General features: G+C 42.2%; 1 long non-coding RNA gene across 1 annotated transcript; it reads left to right on the plus strand.

The window, feature by feature from the left end:
• Positions 1-783: 783 nt before the first annotated feature.
• LOC133046548 (uncharacterized) lies at positions 784-18,484 on the plus strand. The gene is made up of 3 exons (XR_009690529.1): positions 784-966; positions 1,552-1,604; positions 17,575-18,484. It is a non-coding gene; the product is annotated as an uncharacterized LOC133046548 (long non-coding RNA).
• Positions 18,485-19,356: the final 872 nt, after the last annotated feature.

Here is a 19,356-nt window from a genome sequence, read left to right on the forward strand (position 1 = left end):
ACGGAGTCCCCAGCAGCAGGCTGCATGTGTTGGATGTGACTGGTTGCCAGGCTTAGGCTTGCTCTCATCCACAGCGTCGTCCCAGCACCCAAAGAAGGACAAGGCTTCCTGCAAGTAGATCCTAGCCAAGGTGGAGCTTGAGCTAAGACTTGCTTGCAAGGGGCAGTGCCTGAACTTTCTTCTGGGAAAAGCCACCTCCCAGTTGCTACAAGAGCCAGAGGGTGGATTAGGGCACACATGCCAGCCTCAGGCTCTGCCCACGGCACCCCCCACTGCTATGGGGCCAGCAAGGGGCCGCTAATGAATTCTCCAGCGAGGATCACACACCAGGCAGGAAGGGAAAAGCTGCTCTGGGAATAGCAAGTCCCCAGCAAGTGAGGACTCCGGGGAGGCACGTGGGGGAGGCAGCGGAGGTGGCTCTTTCACACCCTGTCACAATGGAGATAGCAGTTTCCTTTTTGGACTGGAAATGTGACCTACTTCCTTGTAACAAAGATGCTACTTCAGCACTTAGATGGAAAACACAGGTGAAGGACACTTTCCTCCCCAGACAGAGCAAGAAAGAGAAAGGTCCTCGCCTTGATTTTTTCTGCACATTATGCCCCCACCTAAAATCCCCCGCTTAGCTATTCCATCTGGAAAATCCCTGTCTGTGCTTCATAAGCCGGCTGGAGGGAGCCCCCCTTCCCCCCAGGCAGCCTGCCACCACTTCTCCAGACTGAGCCACCCACACTAGGGGTGAAGTCATAGCCTTTTAGACGCGGGCTGAGAAAGGGGGCTGTCTGCCCTACATCCCTAGGCCCTAGCTCAGAGGCTGGCACGCAGAAGATCAGGAATGTTTGCTGATAATCTGTGAGATGCAGACATGAGGAATCCACTCTCGGAGCCCTGGTGTCCTCATCTGATGGCAGAGCTAGTGTTCAACAGCTGCCTTTATTAAGTCCTTCCTATAGAAAAGCTCAGGAGGTAGGTGCTAGCGTTAGCCTCACTGACCAAGATGTAAAATAACTTGCCTGAGATCTCTATATCTCCCTAGTCCTCTTTTAAGGATCAAATTATATGTATGTAAATGTGTGTGCTATATGTTGTATGATATGCTATATAAAAAATGTGAGAATATATGTTATATGTGTTATATTGTATGTATAATATGTGATACATATATATGTATGTGTATATATATATATATGTGTATATATATATACATTCTAATGTGTATATATATATACACATTCTAATTCCTAGAACCTGTGAATGTTCATAAAAATATGGAAATGTATTTATATGTATATTTCAGGGTAGTCACTGTCTGACACATGGGAAATGCCCAGTAAACAGGAGTTATTTTATTTATTCTCATTGCTATCTCCCCACTGTTCCTAGCACTTCCCAGTCATTGATCCACTATATCATATAGTCCTTGTCCAATTCTCCTCCCTTGGACAGGGGATCTCTGAGCACAGGCCTGCCCATAGTAGGTGCTAATTAAATGCTATAGAATGAATACAATGAATGAAGAAGTGACTCTAAATGTGATTTCGTAACCAACAGATGCAGCTCCCAGGGAGACTCAAAGCCACTTCTATGAAAGGCCATTGTCACCAGTGAGTAACATTTTATTGTAATCATTTCTGCAGTGGAAAGAGAATTTTCCACTTTGGAAAACTCTCATAATTGTTACCTCAGTAGGCCCACCCAAATGACTGCTGCAGAAGTTTATGGGACCTGTTTTATAGATAGTTGGTACCTGGTCTGTGAAGGATGTGGTTCAAAGCATTTTTAGCTTCTTGATGTCCATTTATGCTCTGCCACACCTTCTGTGTGATCTGTCACAAGACACTTCTCTACTCTGAGCCTTACTTCCTCATCAAAAACGTAAATATTCCTGTTATTACAAAAATGTAGATAATCCTATGTATCTGATTGGTGTGACGCTTGCATGTATAGAGAGACAGTTTCATGCTAAGTGCTCAGTTGCTAAGTTGTGTCTGACTCTTTGTGACCCCATGGACTGTAGCCCACCAGGCTCCTCTGTCCATGGAATTTTCCAGGCAAGAATACAGGAGTGGGTTTCCATTTCCTACTTCAATAGGAAGATAGTTAATTAGGACCAAATCTTCCACAGAGGACAACTGAAAAAGATATAAGGAATATAAAAATATCTTAAAAGCACCACAGAGCCAGTAAGAGAATAAAATTTTTTCTATCAAAATAAACTGAAAAATGAGAACCCAGAGAAGTAAGACTATTACCCAAAAGTGCATTTTCCCTAAGGACATTTACAAATCCAGAAGAAATAACATGGTTTTGGTAGTCTCAGGAAAATTTAAGTCTCAGAATCTGCCAAAATGTTCTTCCTTCCTTATTATAAGCTGGGATCCTGAATAACTATACTGAAATTTATGATAAGTCATAAGTAAACCAAGTGTCTCATGAACTTTCCAGTTCCAACTACCTGGGTTATCTAAAAAACCTCAAGCTTTGAATTTTGACTAAAGTGGTTCCAGGATGGTAGAGTACCTGACTCCTGGCAGAAGCAAGCAAAAAAATCTCCTCTGGAGAAAATATCACTATCTTAGTTTATAAGTTGTTCTTACATATAATTTTTTGAACAAAATTTCCAGCACAAAGTGAGAAAAATCAGGAAGTGAAGGAAATAATAAACATGTGAAAACCATAGACAATAGAAATATACATGAAACTTCAGTTATTAAAATTATCAGACTCAGACTATAAGATAACAATGTTTACTGTGTTTAAAGAAATACAAAGGGACAAAAACTATAAAAAGAAACATTGTATATTGGTAAAAAGCAAAATAAACTTTGAGAACTAAAAACTTAAAAGTTCAAAGTTAGTTTAAAGTCAGATTAGATACAGCTGAAGAGAAAATTAATGAATTGGAAGACAGATTAGAAGAAAGTATCCAGAATGCAGCAGGAGAAGTAAAAAGATGGAAAATATTGGTGAATATAGTGAGAACCTCTAACATATGTGTAAGTAGGTTGGAGTTCTAGAAGGAAAGAGAGATACAAATAATGGCTAAAAACTTTCCAGTTCTGTTGAAAAATACCAATTGCAATATTTGTGAATTTAAAAGCTAAAGTGGGATACAAAACAAAATCCATATCTTGATACATCATAGTGATTCTTCAGGAAACTACAGTAAAGAAAAAAGATCAAAAGAAATGAGAGAAAAAGTATAGTATGCTCAAATAAGTGACAGAAGGACAGCTGGCTTCTCAACAGAAACAATGGAAACCAGAAGACAGTGAAATGATATCTAATGTACTGAGAGAAAATAATCCTAAGACAGTATTCTATACGCAGAGACATATCCTTTAAGAATGGAGTGAAATAAACATAATTTTTGACAAATGAAATGTCACCAGTAGATAATCACTAGTAGATATTCTTCAAAAGCAAATTATTCCAAACATAAGGCTAGAAATGAAAGAAGACAAGCAACAAAAGAAAAAATTTATAAATGAACTTCACAAAAATTAAAAGCTTTTCTGTTTCAAAGAACACCATCAAGAAAGTGAAAAACAACCCATAGAATGGGAGAAGATGGTTTCAAATAATATTTTTTTATAAGGGACTTGTATATTGAATATATTTTTAAAAATTCTTACAACCCAATAATAAATAATTTTAAAATACATAATTAATAAGAATACAATTTTCTCCAAGGAAGATATACAAATGGCCAATAACATATGAAAAGATGTTTAACATCATTAGTCATCAGGGAAATACAAATAAAAACCACTTAGATACAACTTCACACCCACTAGAATAGCTAAACTAAAGTTAGATAATAATAAGTGTTGGTAAGGATGTGGAAAAATTGGAGAAATTGTGAATATTGTGAAAAATGTGGAAAAATTCACACACTGCTACTGGGAATGTAAAATGGTACGTGCACTTTGGGAAAAATTCTGACAATTCTTCCAATGATTAGACATATGACCCAACAATTCTACTCCTAGATATATATCCAAGAAATGAAAACATGTGTTCATGTACACAAAAAGGCTTGTATGTGACTATTTATAGTAGCATTATTCATAATAGCAAAAAGAAGCAACCCAAATACCTAGGAACTGATCAATGGATAAACAATGTGTGGTACATCTATGAAACAGAATATTATTTGGCTACAGAAAGGAATGAAGTGGAGTTCAGTTTTCTTGTCCACTATGTAAGGAGCTCCACTCTAACAACAAACTTTTGAAAAAATCAACTTTTTCAGATCTGATCATAAAAGGGATATTACAGGGCAAACCACTGCCCCTCAAATGGGAGAAACAGGCAAATACAGAGTATTACGGAAAACCTTTGTAAATACCCAACTCCAGTCAGCTCTAGACCTCCTTCCTGGGGAAGAGAAATATCCAACTCCAGCCCTCTGTAGTCATCCTGTCTCACCTATGAAGACACGGGGTTCTAAGAATACTTAATGTCTGTGTAACCAACAACACGAAGCAAAAACTGATAGAAATTCAAAGAGAAGTAGATAAACCCTCTGTTATAAATGGACAGTTTAATATACCTGTATCAGATGAACTGATTCAGTAGACAAAAGATCAGTAAGCACATATTTGAACTCAACAGCACCATCAATCAACTGGATATAATTGATATTTATAGACTACTTCATCCAACAACAGCAGATTATACATGCTTTTCAAGCTCACGTGGTACATTCACCAAACAGACCACATTCCAGACCATAAAACACACATTAACAGATTCAAAAAGACTATAAATCATACAATGTCTGCTCTCAGAACACAATGGAATTAAACTAGAAATCAGTAACAGAAAGATAGCTGAAAAATCTCCAAATACTTGGAGATTAAACAGCATATTTATAAATAACACATGAGTCAAAGAAGAAATCTCAAGAGAATTTTTTAAAAAATTGAAATAAATGGAAACTAAAATTCAACATGAAGTATGTAGGATGCAGTGAAAGCAATGCTTAGAGGGAAATTTACAGCATTAATGTATATGTTAGAAAAGAAAAAAGTCTTAATTAATAATTTAAGCCTTTGCATTAGAAAACTGGATAAAGAAGGACAAATTAAATCCAAAGTAAGCAGAAGAAAAGAAATATTTAAGAAGTTGAGTACAAATCAATAAAATTGAAAATAGCAAATCAACAGAGAAAATCAAGAAAATCAAAGCTGATTCTTTGAAAAAAATCAATCAAACTGATAAGCCTCTGAAGTGAAGTGAAGTGAAGTGAAGTCGCTCAGTCGTGTCTGACTCTTTGCGACCCCTTGGACTGTAGCCTACCAGGCTCCTCCATCCATAGGATTTTCCAGGCAAGAGTACTGGAGTGGGTTGCCATTTCCTTCTCCAGGAGATCTTCCCAACCCAGGATTGAACCCAGGTCTCCTGCATTGTAGACAGATGCTTTACCGTCTGAGCCACCAGGGAAGTCGATAAACCTCTAGCTGGACACAAATTACTAAAATTAGAAATCCCATGTACATTAAAAAAAGGTAATAAATGAATGCTATTAACAACTCTATACACATAAATGTGATAGCCTAGATGAGATGGACCAATTATTTTAAAGTGCAGTCTCTTAAAACTCACAGAAGAGGAGCTTCCCTGGTGGCTCAGGGATGAAGAATCTACCTGCCAGTGCAGGACACACGGGTTTGATCCCTATCTGGAAGATCCCGCACGCTGTGGAGCCCCGGAGCCTGTGTGCCGCAGCGGTAGAGCCCGCGCTCTAGAGTCCAGGAACCGCAACTCGTGAGCCCGCGTGCCGCAGCTACTGAAGCCTGCGCACCCTAGAGGCTGTGCACCGCAGCGGGAGAAGCCGCAACAGCGAGAAGCCTGTGCCCTGCCGCCAGAGAGAAGCCCCCGCTTGCGCCACTAGAGAAAAGCCTGCGCGGCAGTGAAGACCCAGCAGAGCACAAGAGGAAACAGATAATCTGAACAGACATATGCCTATTAAAGAAACTGAATTAAGAATTAAGCACCTTGCAAAACACAAAGCACCATGATCAGATGAGTTCACTGGTGAAGTCTACTGAACATTTAAGGAAGAGAGTGCATCAATTCTCTACAATCATTTCCAGAAGATAGAAGCAGAACAAATACTCCCTAAGTTACTCTATGTCACCAGCATTACCCTAATACCAAAAACAGACACAGATATTACAAGAAAACTACAGAACAGTATCTCTCATGAATAAAGAGGTAAAAGTCCTCAACAAAACATTAACAAGTTGAACCCAACAATGCAAAAAAAAAATTATAACTATAACCAAATGGGGTTTATTTTGGTTATGCAAGGCTCTTTCAACATTTAGAAAACAATTAATGTAATTCATCAACTCAGTAACTTAAAGAAGAAAATTCACATGATCATATCAATTGATGGAGAGACAAAATTCAACATTGATTCACAATAAAATCTCTCAGTAAACTAAAATAGAAGGGAACTTCCTCAACTTGATACAGAACATCTGTAAAAAGACAATAGCTAATATCATTCTTAATGGTGAGAAACTAGCTTTCCTTCTAAGATCAAGAATAAGACAAGGATGTCTCTTTCATCATGCCTTTTCACTGTCATACTGAACGTCTAAGCTCATGTAGTAAGACAAGAAAAGGAAATAAAAAGTAAAACAGATTGGGAAAGAAGAAATAAAACTGTCTTTTTACACAGATGACATGATTGTCTATGTACAAAATCTATAAGAACTGACAAAGAAATTGGAATGAATAAGCAATTATTGCAATATTGCAGGATAAAAGGTTAATATAAAAAGTAATTGCTTTCCTATATGTCAGCAATGAACAAGTGGATTTTGAAATTAAAAATGTAGCATCATTTACATCAGCACTCAAAAAAGAGAAATACGTAGGTAAAAATCTTATAAAATATATACAAGATCTATATGAGGAAAACTACAAAACTCTGATAACAGATATCAAAGAACTAAATAAATGCAGAGATAGTTCATGTTTATGGTTAAGAAGACTCAATATTTTCAAGATGTAATTTCTTCCCAATTTTATCTGTGGATTCAATTAAATCCCAGTGGAAATCCCATTAAGTTGTTTGGTGCATATTGACAAACAGATTCTAAAATTTAAATGAAGAAACAAAAGACCCAGAATAGCCAATTCAATATTGAAGGAGAAGAACAAAGTTGGACACTACCTGATTTTAAAACTCACTATGAAGCTACAGTAATCAAGACAGTTTTGGCAAAAGGACAGTCACATAGATCAGTGGAACAGAAGAGAGAGTCCAGAAATAGGCCCTTCAAAATATACTTATCCAATCTTTGGCAGAGGAGCAAAGGCAAAACAGTAGAGTTAAGCAGTGTTCTCAACAAATGATGCTGGAACAACTGGACATTCACATGCAAAAAAAAATGAATTTGGACACATATGAAAAGATGTTCAACATCATATATCATTAGGCAATTGCAAGTTAAAACAGTGAAATACATATTAGAATGGCCAAAATCCCAAACATTGACAACACCAAATGCCAAGGATGTAGAACAACAAGAACTCTCTTACTGCTGGTGGGAAGACAAAATGGTACAGCCAGTCTGGAAGACACTTGAGCAGTTTCTTACAAAACCAAACAGACTTTTTTGGCCCTGATACGTGATATGTGGGATCTTAGTTCCCCGACCAGCGATCAAACCTGCATCCCCTGCAGTGGAAGCGTGGGGTCTTAACCACTGGACCACTAGGGAAGTTCCTCAAAGCTAGACATACTCTTACCATACTATCCAGCAATCGTGATCCTTAGTGTTACCCAAATGAATTGAAAACTTATGTCCACATAGAAAACTGCGCACAGATGCAGCCTTATTTATAATTGCCAAAACTTGGAAGACATCAAGATATCCTTCTGTAAGTAAATGGATAAACTGGGGTACATCCAGACAATGAAATATTATTTAGAACTAAAAAGAAATTAGCTGTCAAGTCATGGAAAAAACATGGTGTAAACATAAATGCATATTGTTAAGTGAAAGAATCCAAGCTGAAAAAGCTACGTTTTGTCAGATTCCAACTGTAAGACATTCTGGAAAAGACAAAGCTATAGAGACTTATAAAAAGATTAGTGGTTGTAGGGGTTGGAAGTAGTGGAGACAGAGGGATGAATATGTGGAGCACAGAAGATGTTTTAGGACAGTGAAACTACTCTGTATGATATTACAATGTCATTATGCATTTGTCCAAATCCACAGGATGTACAACACCAAGAGTGAGCCTGAATGTAAACTATGAACTCTGGGTGATAATAATGTGTTAATGTAGGTTTACTGATAGTAAGCAATGTACCTACTCTGGTGTGGAATACATCAGTGTAGAAGAGGTTGTGTCTATATGGGGACATATATATGGATGTGTATGGGAGTTGTTTGCTCTTTCTGCTCAATTTTGCTATGAATTTAAAACTACACTGAGAAATAAAGTTTATTAATTAAAGAAAGAATGAATTGCTGATATGTCACAACACAGATGAACTTTGAAAGCATGTACTAAGTGAAAGAAGTCAGTCATAAAAGTCTACACATTATCTGCTTTCATTAATATGACAGTCAGAGTAGGGAACTCTATAGAGACAGCTGGTTTATCAGTGGTTGCTTAGGGCGGAGGAGGAGATGGTGGTGATGGTGGTCGTTTAGTCACTCAGTTGTGACTCTTATGACTCCATGGACTATAGCCTGCCAGGCTCCTCTGTCCATGGGATTTCCCAGGCAAGAATACTGAAGTGGTTGCCATTTCCTTCTCCAGGGAGTCCTCCCAACCCAGGGTCAAACCTGGGTCTCCTGCATTGCAGGCAGATTCTATACCGAATGAGCCAGCAGGGAAGCCTGGTGATGAGGATATGGAAGGGTAATACCTAAAGTGTTTGGGGTTCCCTTCTGAGATGATGAAAGTGTTCCAAAATTGGCTGTGGTCATGGCTGCACTCTGAAATACACAGAATACATTTTAAACGAGTGAACTGTATGGTATGTAAATTAAAATTCAAGTTGTGTTTAAAGAAAACCTCAGCACTGAAGAAATGAAATAAAAGAAAAGAAAGTGGTGAGTATAAATCTAAATAAACCTATACTAATGTCTCATGGAGACTTAAAAATATATGTATAATTAAAATGCACAGAAACTATGATGTAAAAGTCAGGATAAGGATAAATGGAGTTAAAGTGTTCTAAAGTCTTTTCTCTTTGTGAGGAAGATAAAGGCACTAATCAATTATACTTCAATAAATCAAGGATGCACGTTAACCGCTAGAAAGGTATGTGACTTTCAAATTAGAAGGGGAAAAATTATTCAAAAGAAATTAATGCATAAGATAAAAACAGCATAGGTAAATAAGTAATTTTAAGTAACTATATTAAATGCAAACAGACTAAGAAACTCTCTTAAAAGATTAAAACAGACTGAGGGCAAAATACAAAATTGAACTATATGCTATTTATAAGGGTTACATCTAAAACATATGAATATAGAATGGTAGAAAATAAAAATGTGGAAAAAGAAATAATATATATAAGTATTGACCAAGAGAAAACTGATATAGCTATACTAAATTCCTATAAAATAGACTTTCAGGATGCAGAAGAGTTCACAGCGTCACTTGTAACACCCTAAACTGAAACTACCCACATATCCATGGAGAATAAAGGGATAAACTCCGGTATATTTGTGCAGGCAAATGAGTGAGCTATAAATACCCACAACACTTGGATAGCTCTTAAAAACATAATGTTGAGCAAAGGCAGTAAGACACAAAAGAATTCATGAAGTATGATTCCACTTAGAAAAGTATCCAAAAACAGGCAAAACTAAACAATTTTATTTAGACAGGTACCTCTGTGTTTACACTGTGGAAAAAGTCAAGGAAGTAACTATCCTTCCAGGGAGAGGCTTCATTCAGGCTCTCTATGTTGAGAGGGATCTTCCCCCAGAAATACAAGGAGGTGTTTGACAGGTTCTATATCTGGAAGGGTCAAGACTCTGCCCATGGTAATGAGGGACCAGGGCAGGGAGGGGAGCTTCCGAGGCCAGGGCGAGCCTGTGCAGCCACCCGCGATTTGAGGCTTCCTTGACCACTCCTGACCGAGTGCAGGCAATGTCCCCAGGGAGGGGTGGAGAGCGCAGAGCAAGAGGGGAGCGGTCCAGCCCCTGCTCCTCTCCCTGGCCCGTCCAGGTGCCAATCCGCTCCCAATCCGCTCCAGGTGCCAGCACTAGGGGCCTCCTTGGGCTGTCCTTTAGGCTCAGTTCAGTTCAGTCGCTCAGTCATGTCCGACTCTTTGTGACCCCATGAATCACAGCACGCCAGGCCTCCCTGTCCATCACCAACTCCCGGAGTTTACTCAAACTCATGTCCATCGAGTCAGTGATGCCATCCATCCATCTCATCCTCTGTCGTCCCCTTCTCCTCCTGCCCTCAATCCCTCCCAGCATCAGGGTCTTTTCCAATGAGTCAGCTCTTCACATGAGTCCTTTAGGCTTAGGGTGGCCATATTCAGGATCACGTGACCCTTATTTCCAGTTGGCCAACCCACTGCAAGCTTGGGGCCATGGACTCCATAAGCCATGAAACTGAAGGAGTTCAGGGCAGTTTCCCCTCAAGTGCACTGAACAAATGGGCCCCTCACTAACACCTGAACTGCAGGAGTCATTAAGATGAAATGATTTCAGGCTATTCCTATAATGGGGGGCTTCCCTGGTGGCTCAGCAAAAAAGAATTCACCTGCCAACATAGGAGACACAGGTTTGATCCCTGGGTTGACAAGATCCCCTGGAGAAGGAAATGGCAATCCACTCCAGTATTCTTGCCTGCGAAATCCCATGGATAGTGGAGCCTTGGGGGCTATAGTCCATGGGGCACAAGAGTCAGACAGCCTAGCCACTAAACAGCAATTCTTATAATGAGATCAGCTTGGAGTGGGGTTTTGGCAGAGACTGACCTTCCCGACAGTGGCTTCAGCTCAGGTCCCCATAGTCAGCCTCAACCACCCCTTACCTGCATCTGGTTTGGCCACATCTGCAGCTTGCTGGGGAATTTGTATGACCATCTGCAGGCTGCTCCCGACCCTTCAAGCAGGAGGAGTGGAAACTGCTGGGGATGTTTAACTTGACCTAGTGATTCTTGTAGGGTGAAGGTGATGCCTGGTTTCTCTCCCTCTCTTCTTTATTTTGCCTGTTCTTGGTCGACTCAGTGATTCTCAGTTGGAAACAACAGAAATTAATCTTAGCCTACTTGTAAAAAAGGAGTATATTGTAAGAAGGTAGCTCTCAGAATGGACTGAAGGGGATGCTGATGGGCCAAAGCACAGACAGGTCATCCCAAGGGCATGGTCTGATGCTGCCCTGGCTGGTTGCTGGTCTCTGGACCTCTGGACTCTCAACTCCATCCACAGCCATCTAGTACTCAAGATCCCTGATGCCACCACCCTGGTGATAAAATGGAACTGGAGGAACTTCTGCTTGTCTCTGTTCCTCATCCAGACTTGTGTCCTAGACGAGATCATCTCACAGACTGGCAGGACTGTGGGGGTTTGGAGAACACGTGTTTGGGTCTTTGCCTTCTGTAGAGAGGAGCAGGGTTCATCAGGACCCACATGGTGGGCATTTCTCCAAACCCAGGACGGGGGTTCAGATGCTGGGCAGCCAGCCCCCAGATGGTGAACAACACTGAACGTGGCCTCCAGGACTGGGCATCAGGGCGAGAGGAGAGTCTGACCTAGCCCCTGCCATTGGGCATGACACAGATGCATGACAACTGCAACAACACAGGGTCAAAAAACCACAGTGTCAGCACCTAGGAAGGAACCATGAATCTGGCCTCAGTTTCCCCATCTGTAAAACAGGACTAGTAATGACAGCACTTGTCTCACTCACATGGATATTTGAGAAACAGTGATAAAATCACATGTGAAGTACCCTCTACTGTCCTGGCACATATGGGGCCCTGCACGAGTGGTGGTGTTCTCATTAAAGAGGCAGTTGCGCAGAGGCAGAGTAACCAGGAATGTAGTCACTTGTGATTTGGGGTTCTAGTAGCTCCACCCACACACTTCCAGGGGTAGCATAGTGGGGTGGGGTCAGCCCACACGCTCTGGAGCCAAACTGACTGAGCCTGGAACCCATGTCTGACCTATACTGTTAGAGGACCCTGGGTGTCTCATTTTACTGTTGTGGGCCTCGGCTTCCTTACTTGCAACTTGGGAATGGTTGCCATTGCTCACCCCCCAGGGACGATGCAAGGATCACACAGGTGATACGTAAAGGTCTCTGAGCAGGGCCTGGCAAGTCGTTACCAACTCAGTTGTCTGTGTGTGTGCTCAGCTGCTCGGTTCTGTGCTGTTCCTTGCAATCCCATGGACTGTAGCCCGCCAGCCTCCTCTGTCCAGGAATCTTCCAGGCAAGAATACGGGAGTGGGTTGCCATGCCCTCCTTGAGGGGATCTTCTCAATCCAGGGATCGAACCCAAGTCTCTTAAATCTCCTGCATTGGCAAGCAGATTCTTTACCACTCTGCCACCTGAGAAGCCCACTCTCTCAATAAGTATTAGTAATTTTTTTTAGTCAGAATCCATTCTGGGCGCAAAGCCCTGACAAATGCCAGACTGCTCCATCTTGGAGGGAGGTACCATTTGCTCGTGATAACTAAGGAACTGTGCTGTGCAGTTAGCAAAGGCCTGAGGGAGCTAGTTGTTCAGACCCAAACTTCTCAGGCTCAGAACCTCACGTTCACAGCCTGTGTGAGCCTGGAGCCCACTGTTAGTTCCCGGCCAAGTTCCTGCTAATACCCACGTCCCCATTTCTACACCGAGCCCGCCATCTTGGCTTGGCTTCATCACACTTTTCCACACTACATCCGGTCTCAGGATGTTGAACTTCACAGGAGACTCGATGGGGGATAGGCTGGTATCTGGGCAGTGACTCCCGATCTCTCCTTCTAAGTCTACTCTAGGGGGCAGCCCTATGTTCTAGCCTGTCTTCCTCTTCCCCTAGGACAGTGGGTCTCAACCAGGAAACATTTAGCATTGTCTGGAGACACTTTTGTTTGTCACACTTGGGGGGATGGAGGAATTGAGGGGCACTGAGTGAGCAGATGTCAGGGCTGCTGCTCAATATCCTATGATGCACACGACAGTCCTGTGCAAAAAGAACTTTCCAGCCCAATAAAAATTTTCCAGTGCTGAGGTTTAGAAATCCTGTCCTAGGAATTTCGTGAAATCAAAAGGTCTATATCTTGCTATAATACAATTCTTGCATAAGAAAGAGAACAAAAATCTCTCCAAATCTCCCTACTCACAAGCGAACACTGTATACATTTTGGCGATCTTGACTCCGTGTTTCTCTCTCTGTGTATGTACATGTAAATTTATAGATGTGTATAACGTGACAGAAATATGCTCATGCTATACATGCTGTTCTGCAAATTTTTTTTTTTCACTCAGCAATATACCATGAGCATCTTTCTACTGTCAACAAATGGAGATTTGCAACATCCTTTTTAGAAGTCTGCATGGCATTCCATAGTACGGATGTAACACTTTATTTAGACAATCCCTTATTGATGGATATTCAGATCATTTCCAGTATTTTGTTATTATAAACACTACTGTGATGAATATCATTGTATATACATCTTAGTGTGCTTGGCTGAGTAAATCCTTAAGATAAATTCTAAGAGTGGAATTGCTGACAAAAGAATAACATGCCCTTTTAGGACTTTTAATACTCAGCGATGAATTACACTTGAAAAGGTACATTAATTTACACAATCTCCAACAGGGCGCAGGGATGCCAGTCTCTCTGCCCCTTTGCCCACACTGGATATTATCAATTGTATTAATCTGCAAAGGGGATTTTTTTAAGACTAGCAGAGAATAGCCAGAAATGCTCAAAGCTAAGTGTGTTAAGTTTGTCCTTGGCAGCTGAATCCTGGATTTGATGTAACCCTTCTGGATCCTGATTTTCTGTCTCCTCTCCCAGGTCCTCACTCTCTTTGTGGAGACCTCAGCTAGGCCAGGGTGGGTGAGGGAAACTTGGTGAACATACTGTGGCTTTTCATTTGGGGCTGCTGCTCCCCCACCAGTGTTCTCTCTGTCTGGCTGGGAACACTCCTTGGCCCTCCTTTCTCTGTGGTCACTTTTCTCCCTGATTTTTAAGGACCCAGGAGTGTCTGTCTATCAGAGAAGTCTCTATGGCCTGACCTGAAGCTATCTACTCTTTATGCTGTAATTGGGGGCAGTCTCCACTCCCAGCTCATATGATTTTCTCAGCATATATGCCCAGTAGTAGGATATCTGGGTCATACCGGTAAAAGGGCATACTACCAGTAGTAGGATTGCTGAGTCACACCCACTCCAGGCTTCTTGTTTGGAAAGTCCCATGGACAGAGGAGCATAGCAGGCTATGTACAGTCCATGGGGTCACAAACAGTTAGACACAACTCAAAGACTAACACTCTCACACTTCCACTTTTTCATAGTAATTTTATTCCTTTTTTTTGGTTAAGGGAATCTCCATATTGTTCTCCATAGTAGCTGGATCAATTTACATTCCCATCAACAATGCAAGAGGCTTTCCTTTTATCCACATCCTCTCCAGAATTTATTGTTTGTAGATTTTTTGATGATGGCCATTCTGACAACTGTGAGGAGATACCTCATTGTAGTTTTGATTGCATTTCTCTAATATGAGTGATGTTGACTACCTTTTCATGTGTTTGCTGGCCATCTGTATGTCTTCTTTGGAGAAATGCCTTTTTAGGTTTTCTGCCCATTTTTTGATTGGGATGTTCATTTTTCTGATACTGAGGTACATGAGCTGCTTGTATATTTTGGAGATTAATCTTTTGTCAGTTGCTTCATTTGCTATTATTTTCTTTCATTCTGAGGGTTGTCTTTTCATTTTGTTTATAGTTTCCTTGACAGCCTCCTTTCCCAATTTGGAACCAGTTTGTTGTTCCATGTCTGGTTCTAACTGTTCTGAGGAAGCACAACAAGGCTGTATATTGTCACTCTGCTTATTTAACTTATATGCAGAGTACATCATACAAAATGCCAGGCTGGATGAAGCACAAGCTAGAATCAAGACTGCAGGGAGAAATATCAGTAACCTCAGATATGCAGATGACACCACCCTTATGGCAGAAAGTGAAGAGGAACTAAAGAGTCTCTTGATAAAAGTGAAACAGGAGAGTGAAAAATTTTACTTAAAACTCAACATTCAAAGAACGAAGATCATGGCATCTGGTCCCATCACTTCATGGCAAATAGATGGGGAAAAAATGAAAACAGGAGAGACTTTATTTTCTTGAGCTCCAAAATCACTGCAATGGTGACAGCAGCCATGAAATTAAAAGACCCTTGCTCCTTGGAAGAAAAGCTATGACCAACCTAGACAGCATATTAAAAAGCAGAGACATTACTTTGCCGACCAAGGTCCATATAAGCAAAGCTGTGGTTTTTCCAGTAGTTATGTATGGTTGTGAGAGTTGGACCATAAACAAAGCTGAGTGCTGAAGAACTGATGCTTTTGAACTGTGGTGTTGGAGAAGATTCTTGAGAGTCCCTTGGACTGCAAGGAGATCCAGCCAGTCCATCCTAAAGGAGATCAGTCCTGAATATTCATTGGAAGGACTGATGTTGAAGCTGAAGCTCCAATACTTTGGCCACCTGATGTGAAGAACCAACTCATTGAAAAAGACCCCGATGCTAGGAAAGATTGAAGACAGGAGGAGAAGGGGATGACAGAGAATGAGACGGTTGGATGGCATCACTGACTCGATGGACATTAGTTTGAGCAAGCTCCGGGCGTTGGTGAGGACAGGGAAGCCTGGTGTGCCGCAGTTCAAGGGGTCACAAAGAGTCAGACATGACTGAGTGACTGAACTGAACTGAAGTGATTGTTTCCTTTGCTGTGCAAAAGCTTTTAAGTTTAATACACCCTGAGAAAACCACAATTCAAAAAGACACATGAATCCCAATGTTCATTGCAGCACTATTTACAATAGCCAGGATATGGAAGCAACCTAGATGTCCACTGACAGATGAATAAAGAAAGAAACTGTGGTACATATATACAATGGAATATTACTCAGCCATAAAAGGGAACAAATGTGAGTGAGCTGAACTGATGTGGGTGAACCTAGAAAATGTTATACAGAGTGAAGTAAGTCAGAAAAAAAAAAAACAAATATCATATATTAACACATATGTGTGGGATCTGGAAAAATGATGCTGGTGAACCATCCCTGTAGGGCAAGAAATTGGACTTGCAGGCACAGCATCCCATAAATGTCATCTTTAGACAAGCAACTAGAGGGCAGCTTAGGGTGGTACCCACTGCTGCCTCTTATTCTCCTCTTTCTGACATGCCTATCCAATCCCAGGAGAGTTAGTAAAAGCAGCTGGCAAGTGAGAAAGCGGGTGAGCTTTCCTATAGCAAGCATTGATTTTTAGCCAAGCATCCCACAAGTATTTCTAGGACAGCGAGTTGAAACCAGGCTCTGGTTGAGTATTTGGGGTAGGGTTATGAGAAAGTGAAATGAAGGCGAGCCAGCAGCTCTTGCCATCTAGAAGCTCGCATTCTAGTGTAAGAGGCTGGCATATGAAAGATAATTACAAAATGGTGGGATGCATATAATAATAAAGACTAATCTTCATTGATTATGTGCTGAGGGCTTTGCCTGAATGATCTCATTTAATTTCCATAAAACCCTGTGATATGGGTATTAATAGGCTGATTGAAGAAATTGGAGCCCACAGAAGTAAAGTAGAGTTGAACTTGGTCCTTTCTGACTACAAACCCATGTCTTCACAATTCTGCTATCAAATGGCACATGGAGAAGGTAGCCACTGGGGATGGAATGTGGGAAATGGGATTCGAGAAGATGAGCTGCTAAGAGAAGGACGTATATTCCATGGATATGGAGACATGGAGAATGGACTTGTGGACAGCTGGGGAAAAGGAGAGGGCGGGATGAACTGAGAGACGCATTGACATGTATACACCATGTGTAAATAACTAACGGGAAGCCGCCATATAGCACAGGGAGCTCAGCTTGGTGCTCTGTGATTGTTCAAAGAGGTGGAGTGAGGAGAGCTGGGAGGGAGGGGATATACAGATAGCTGGTTCACAACCTTGTATAGCAGAAACTAACATAACATTGTAAAGCAATTGTACTCCAATTTAAAAGAACAAAAAAATACAAACAAATGTTAAAAAAAGAAGGAAGTATGTTCCTGAAAAATGAATCAGTGTTGGCAAAGACTGCATGTTTGTGTGGACACAGTACATTGGTTATGTCCTGGGAGCCTGGTTGCTCAGTCGTGCCAGGCTCTTTGCAACTCTATGGACAAATAGCCCGCCAGGCTCCCCTGTCCATGGGATTCTCCAGGCAAGAATACTGGAGTGGGTTGCCATGCCCTACATTGGTTTATACGGCTGCTAATTAGCATTTATTTAGAACCTACTATGTTCTAAGCACTTTGCATATGTTTAATCCCTACAGCTTTCTATATATTCTTATCTGTATTTTTTTTAAGGACGGCCTAAGGCTCATGGAGAGGTGATCCAGAGAACCACAGACAGTAAAGGAGAGAAGCCAGAACCAAAACCCAGATGTGTCTCATCCCCAAAGAGTGTTTTTTCTACTACAACAGTCCTATAGCTGGAAATTTAACAGCATTGAGATCTGATCCCAGCTCCTGACCTGTCTGTCAATATACTGACTTTCCCCAGCTACAGTGGTTGGCTCAGAAGTGGGCACGTGGTCTAGGTTAGTTCAAGCAGAATAACTCTGGTGCCTGATGAGGAACTTTTGGAAAGAGGCTTCATTCTTGCCTGCCTTGAACATGGGGGCAGGCTGGAGAGGGGGAGCTGAAGCTTTGGCTGAGAAGGAGATGAGGTTGAGACTGTGGCAGTGGTCTTGAACTGCAGGGTCAAGGGCTGCAGATGTGGTGGGTAGGAGAGCAAATGTGCCCAACACATGTGAAGAGTTGTGAGAAATAAAACACTGCCTGCCATATCAGAAACCGAGGATGTCACAGCCATCAATCACTGCAACCCCTCTCCCCAGTGAACCCGGAGAGAACTCAGGATGGAAACAAGGAGTGTCCATCATCAAGCAGTCATCAGACCACAGCCACCAGTGAAGGTGCAGCTTGAGAAAACTCAGGATTTGAAAACAAAGGATACTGGCCCCATAGAGCCGAGGTGCATACCAAAGGAAGGATTTCAGTGAGCCCAGGCTCTTGCATCTTCCCGTACTCAGAAAAGCACTAAATTCCTTAACTTGAAATATCTGGTTTTCTTTAATTAGCAATAATCTTCTGAGATTCTGACTACCCTCCCTTTGTTGCCCAAACTTCTATATATCCTGGCTCCTCCCCTCGCCTCCTCAGAGCAGTTTTCTTAGAGCTAAGATGTTATCTCCCAGGTTTGAAGGGCCTAAAAATGACAGTTGAATAAAACATAACTCTCAACTTCTAGGTTGTGGCTTGTTTTCAGTTGACAGTTGGGAGGGGGGTGGAATTCCCGGCCCTAACTCGGCATCTGGCAGCCAGCAGTGCCCCTGACTGAACCCGGCAGGCAGGGCTGGTTTGTGGGGGAGACCGTTCTATAAATGAAACCGGAGGGAACCAGGCACTCCTTGTGCTTTCACTGACAACCACCCACTAGACTTGTGGACACGGTGTGCCCCAGGTGGGTCATCAGGCAACTGTATTTCATGTCACGGTAATAAATAGGAGGCTGAGATGCGGTAAAAAACCAGGTTGGACCTCTCCGGGGAGGCGGGGGGGCGGGGCGCGGTGCCTGTCACTCTGAATAATGATGTGTTCTCTCAGCACCTCCAGCATGCTGGGCTCACTGCAGCCTCCGGTTCGGCACACCGAATTCCCCTTACCTGACGTGCTCTTCCTCCATCTCGTCACCTGGCCACCTTATCGTCCGGGAAGCAGCAGACGTGTCACGGTTCTCAGGGGGCTCCTGGACCTCCATCCCCTCCCTGGGAGGGGCAGGCAGGCCCCAAAGCCCGCCTCCGGGGCCCCGCCCGCGGAGCGGAGGTCAGTCCACCTTGTAGCTGGAAGTAGAAGGCCACGTGGCGGCAGGAGCCAGGCCGCCTAGCCTGGCAGAAGGAATCCGGCGCTGGGTTGAGTTGCACTTGCTCACAGGGTGTCTCTGGCAGAGACCTCACACCTGGCCCTTCAGACCAGAGCCCCCAGAGTGAAATGGCGGAGCGGACACCTCAGCCGTCGGACTGTGTGCAGAAGCGCTGCGCACCTCACTGCAATTCAAGATGGCGGAGGGGGGCCGTGTGCAGAGAT

This window comes from Dama dama, chromosome 25, assembly GCF_033118175.1.
Source record: "Dama dama isolate Ldn47 chromosome 25, ASM3311817v1, whole genome shotgun sequence".
Classification (NCBI taxonomy): domain Eukaryota; kingdom Metazoa; phylum Chordata; class Mammalia; order Artiodactyla; family Cervidae; genus Dama; species Dama dama.